Consider the following 6,038-nt stretch of genomic DNA (forward strand, 5'->3'; position numbering starts at 1 on the left):
AAATATTTTCACATGGCAAAATCTAGTAATTGAGTCCTTTCATGAATAACATTGAAATCTGTTCTTGGAAGAATAATTTTTTTTAGATAACTTTAGGCTACCCAATGAATTCATGGCTGAATCAGAGGAGGTACTCAGGTCCATCTCTTTCAACTTGATTACAATATTAAAACTAGGATGTTACATTTCAATATCTTGTAGTCTTAATCGGACTCTATTTTCTGTATTTTCTTTTATATAAAACTCCCTCATTTTAAAAGACAAACTTTTAGACTAAGGTGTCATACAATTTCATGGCATACCAAAAGAAATCCAGTTATGTACTGATGGTAAATCATTGCCAAAACAATGAAACTGAAATGATGTTCTGGTTACAACATAAGGCAGAAAGGAACAATATAGAGTTTTTATACTGTCAAACTCTATCAAGGTGAAATATGGAGTGTAAGTCCCAAAAGACAAAATCTGCTTATCTTAAAAGTCTGCTTGTGGCAAAGCTGCTACTGGAGGGTTTTTGGTTTTTTTTTACTAATTCTAGTCAATCCAAGTTTCAGTTCAACAGTGACCAAAATGAAATTTCACATTCCCTATGTAGACAGATGTGAACAAGATGCCTGGCTTGGAGCTTCTCCTTGTAACAACCCCAAAATAAAATTCAGCTCAGAGTGATATCAGGTTGATAACCCTCTAGAAGGATTATGCTACATAAATGACAACTGAAGATTAAGTTGACTGACATGTTGTTAAACCAATAAATGGATTCCCTGAAAACACTGTCAGCCTTTTTCTCTACAAGCAATCCAGTTATTAAAAAGAAAAAAAAAAGAGTGGCCTAAAATTGTAACAGATGATTAAAGCAATTCAGGTTGAAGGGGAGAAAATTTCACATTATTTGTCCCCTAGTCAGGTAACAAACCCTGTGGCTTTAATAGCAGTCTTATAAGTCTTATATGTTATTCAGTATTAGTGTCCATGTTCCAAATTTCCATGCAAAGCTTCATAGAAACAAAAAAAAAAATCACACAATGAAACAGAGCATTTTGCAAGAGAAGATCTACATGGAGAGGAAATAACTCTTGTATTCTCACAGTTGGCAATCTTGGTAAGAAGAAACACATGCCCTGAAGTCAAGCACACAGGAGGGGATTCCTCCCCCCTCCTCCCACTTTCTTCCCACCTATATGTGCATGGAAAGTAAAGTGGACCATTCCTGTCAAACCTGCAACTGAAAAAAGATTCTACACGAGACAAAGACAAAGCTGTAATTTAAATGGACTGCTTTTCAATGAAGATGTATGTTCTTGCTCTTCTTGGACAACTGGAACAGAGCTTCAGACAAAGGAAAATATACAAATGATATGAACAATGAAATTTGAATGTTCATCCTGACAATCACGTTAGGAAGATAATTACTACTTTCAGTCTGTATGGAGGGAACCTAGTCTGTGAGCCAACCCAGTGAGGATTGTGAGGCACTCCAAAGGGATCTGTCAAGGATGGGCAAGTGGGCATCAACATGGCAAATGGGGTTCAATGTGGCCAAGTGCAAGGTGATGGACATTGGAGCCAAAAATCCTAAATATAAATACACATTGATGGGTTCTGAACTGGCAGAGACTGATCAAGAGAGAGATCTTGGAGTTGTAGTGGATAACTCACTAAAAATGTCGAGACAGTGTGTGACTGCAATAAAGAAGGCCAATGCTATGCTGGGGATTATTAGGAAGGGTATTGAAAACAGATCAGCCAATATCATAATGCCCCTATATAAATCAATGGTGAGACCTCATTTGGAATATTGTGTGCAGTTCTGGTCACCACACCGTAAAAAGGATATTATAGCTTTGGAAAAAGTGCAGAAAAGGGCAACTCAAATGATAAAAGGGTTGGAACACTTTCCCTATGAGGAAAGGTTAAAGCCCTTAGGGCTCTTTAGCTTGGAGAAACAACGACTGAGGGGAGACATGATTGAGGTTTATAAGATTACAAGTGGGGGACCCGCGATACTCGCGGGAGAGGGGGAGCTCCACACCTATGAGGAAGAGGAGGAAGCAGCAGGAGGAGGTAAGTTCCCACCCATCCTGCCGGTTCCCCCGTCTCCTCCACCCCCCCTCCACCAGCTGGCTCAATCTCCCCCCCCCCGCCCCAGAGCGCGCCCCCCCTCCAGAGGCCAGGTCTACCCAGGCTTTCCCACTACATTGGTAGACCTGGCCTCCGGAGGCCAGGTCTACCCAGGCGTTCCAACTACATTGGTAGACCTGGCATGTTTTTATTATATATGGCATGGCAAACGGCCTGCCCTTGTTAACCGCCCTGAGCCCACTGGGGAGGGTGGGATATAAATATGAAAAATAAATAAATATAAATAAATAAAGTTTGTACCACAATAAATGTCTTCAAGGTGCTTTACGACATTGTATCTTACCTGTAACAGATAACCTGCTCCTCTGGAATTTCTATATATTGACACACTTATTCATAAACATCAAAAAACTTGTGGTAGATGGCCTAGGAAAGAGCTGAACCTATCAAGGGGCATGTTTTATGAAACTGTGATTAATAGTTATTCAAAATCTTAATGTCCTAATGCAGCAGCTTTCTTAATTGTGCAGGGAATTAATACTTATTTTTACAGTATTTCTCTCTTTTAAATCCATAGTGCCAAGGGTTTTGTTTGAAGATTGGACTTACCAAGACTTTGAGAGTGTCTTTGACAGTGAAGATGAAATAGAAGAACTTTCTAGCACTATGGTTCAGGTGGCCAAGGTAAAATCACAGCTGTCAGAAATAAAGAAGTGATACTATTTCAAAATTCTGTTTGGTAGATGAAAACACTTATTGTTATTGCAAGTAGCATGTTTGAGGTTAAGAATTTAAATTTTTATCTCATCCAGAAATGAATGAAACATTGTTTCTGCATAGTAAATGTTAATCAGTTGTTAGTATGGCCTATTCCTGTGTAGGTTCTGTGGGCTAAATCAGGGGCTTTACTTGCAAGATGAATTAATTTAAACAGAATTTCTTTATCTCAAAATCCTCTAACCTACAGAACAGTATTATATAGCAAACTATAGTTTAGTCATGCTGGCCACATGACCACAGAAATGTCTTTGGACAGCGCTGGGTCTTTGGCTTGGAAATGGAGATGAGCGCCGCATCCCTAGAGTCGGATTCGACTGGCTTTCGAGCAAAGGAAACCTTTACCTATATAACAGTGAACAGATTTACAACAGATAGTCTTTCCGAGTTCAGCTGAACAACTGGGTCTTCTTGAAAAAAAACTTTGCGGTGAATCAAGTCCAATTTCCAATCCAAAGTGTTGGGTTCTTCCAATGCATTCCTCTTGCAAAATGAATTCAATAAACTGGACAACATAGAAACCAGACTGCAGCTTGAAAGACATAGCCCTGTCTTAGATAGTGAATTGCCGACAATTAGCGTTGTTTTGATGCGTTTTAATGATAATTGTATTGCTCCCGTATCCGTTTTAATATTTTTATATATCTATTTGATTCTATGTATTTACTGTGTATTTTATTATTCCTCTTGGAAATGTTCTACAGTGGCTGGTCGCTTGACCGTATTAATAAACTTGAATAAACTTGAACTTGACATAGCCCTGCAATAACAATGTAACTACAACGCTACTGCCTGTTAACTAAATTTAATACTCCCCTTTTACTAATTTAACTTCTCATGTTCAGATTTTCCAATTCCCTTACATAAAGCATTAAAAGCCTGGAAAATCTTATCCCGCTAGGCTTGCCAAGTCCCCCCGGGGGGCAGGGAAACCCCCGCCCCAGAGGCCCGTTCCCCACCGCCGGCAGATCGGGCCCCAGGGACAACAGTGGGAGGGCTTCTAATGTCCTGGCCCCACTGGTGGACCTCCTGATGGCACTGGTATTTCTGGCCACTGTGTGACACAGAGTGTTGGACTGGATGGGCCTTTGGCCTGATCCAACATTGGCGTCTCTTATGTTCTTATGTTCTTAACTACGTTATGTTTTTTCCACTTATTCCCATTTGTTTTCCCATGTTCCCTGCAGCCACCCAGCAGCCCCAGGAAACTGCTTAAAAAAGAAGAGAGCCCAAATAGGCTTGGAATGGTGCAGCAGGAGGAGGAATCGTTCCTTCCTCTCCCCCACCTCCAGCAGTTTTCTCAGCAGAAACTGCACCAGGGAGAGTTGTTTTGCCAGTTTTGCTGTTTCACACGATCTGTGATTAATCAGCTTGCCAATGTAACTCTGAAACTTGAGAACGCAGCACGTGAATACCACAAAAAAACCCTTCATACGAACATAAGAAGAGCCCAGCTGGATCAGACCAGTGGTCCATCAGGTCCAGCATCTTGTCTCACACAGTGGCCAACCAGTTCCTCTGGACAGCCAACAACAAGGCATAGAGGTGGAAGCCTTCCCCTGATGTTGCCTCCTGGCTCTGGGATTTTGAATCTGAATGTGGCGGTTCCCCTCAGTCACCATGGCTAGTAGCCATTGATAGACTTGTCCTCCATGAATCTATCTAATCCCCTTTCAAAGCTATTTGTTCCTGTGGCTCTGGTGGTGAATTCAACATTTTAATCACTCTCTGTATAAAGTAGTATTTCCTTTTGTCTGTCCCAAACCTACTGCCCATCAGTTTCATTAGATGCTCTTGAGTTCTACTATTTTGGGAAAGGGAGAAAAATTCTCTTTGTCAATTCTCTACATCTCATGAATAATTTTATAAACCTCTATCATGTCCCCCCTTCTCTAAACTGAAAAGTCCCAGACTCTTCAGCCTTTCCTCATAGGGAAGGGGTTCCAACCCCCTAACCATATTGGTTGCCCTCCTCTGCACTTTTTCCAGCTCCACAATGTCCTTTTTGAGAAACAGGAACCAGAACTAAACACAGTATTCCAAATGAAGTCACACCATAGATCTATACAGGGAAGTTACAATATTGGCCGTTTAATTCTCAATCCCTTTCCTAATAATCCCTAACACAGAGTTTTCCTTTTTCACCACTGTAGCACACTAGGTTGAAACTTACATTGGGTTATCCACTATGGCCCCAAGAACTTTTTCCCTTGCAGTTTCAGCAAGTTCAGACCGCATTAGCCTACACTTGAAGTTTGGGGGTTTTTTTTGTCCCAACATGCATCATTTTACACTAACCAACACTGAACTTCATTTGACACATGTCGTCTACTCACCCAGTTTGTGGAAGTCCTCTTGGAGCTCTTTACAGTCAGCCTTGGTTTTCACCATCCTGAATAAATTTGTGTCATCTGCAAGGTTGGCCACTACACTACTCACCCCCAGTTCCAGATCATTGATGAATCAATTAAATAGTATTACCGATTCATGTGGGACCCCACTGCTTACTTCCCTCCATTGTGAGAACTGTCCATTGATTCCTATTCTTTGCTTCCTGTTATTTAACCAGTTTTTAATCCATAAAAGAACCCATCCTCTTATCCCATGACTCCTAAGTTTACTCAGGAGTCTTTGGTGAAGTACCTTGTCAAAAGCCTTTTGAGAGTCCAGGTATATAATGTTTACCAGTCACCATTGACTACTTGCTTGTTCACTTTCTCTTCTTTTCTTTTTTTTGGAACATTTTTATGGCTTTTCTAAACTACATACACACCTATAGGGTTTGGGGATGGGAACAAACTAAAACTACGACTAGCAAGAGATCATTAATACAATTGTTTAAAGTAAGAATAATTCCCTATTGTCAAAGTAGTAATGCATGAGAGTTAATACAATAGTTATACAGAAGATTGAGCTAGTGTTCATAAACAAATTTGGTTAGAGGGTATCTGTTAACTAAATTTAATACTCCCCTTTTCCTAATTTAAATTCTCATGTTCAGATTTTCCGATTCCCTTACATAAAGCGTTAAAAGCCTGGAAAATCTTATCCAACTAGGCTTGCCAAGTCCCCGTTTCTTTACAAAGTCCTTTTTATTTTGGGGGGGCTTAGGAGCCGTAGCCCCTAGTTCTGCTTCAAAATCTAAGGATTCAGCAAACGAAGAGTTGGTAGAACTTTCT

The sequence above is a fragment of the Gekko japonicus genome, unplaced genomic scaffold (genome assembly GCF_001447785.1).
Source record: "Gekko japonicus isolate JY-2015 unplaced genomic scaffold, Gekko_japonicus_V1.1 scaffold1038, whole genome shotgun sequence".
In the NCBI taxonomy this organism is placed as follows: domain Eukaryota; kingdom Metazoa; phylum Chordata; class Lepidosauria; order Squamata; family Gekkonidae; genus Gekko; species Gekko japonicus.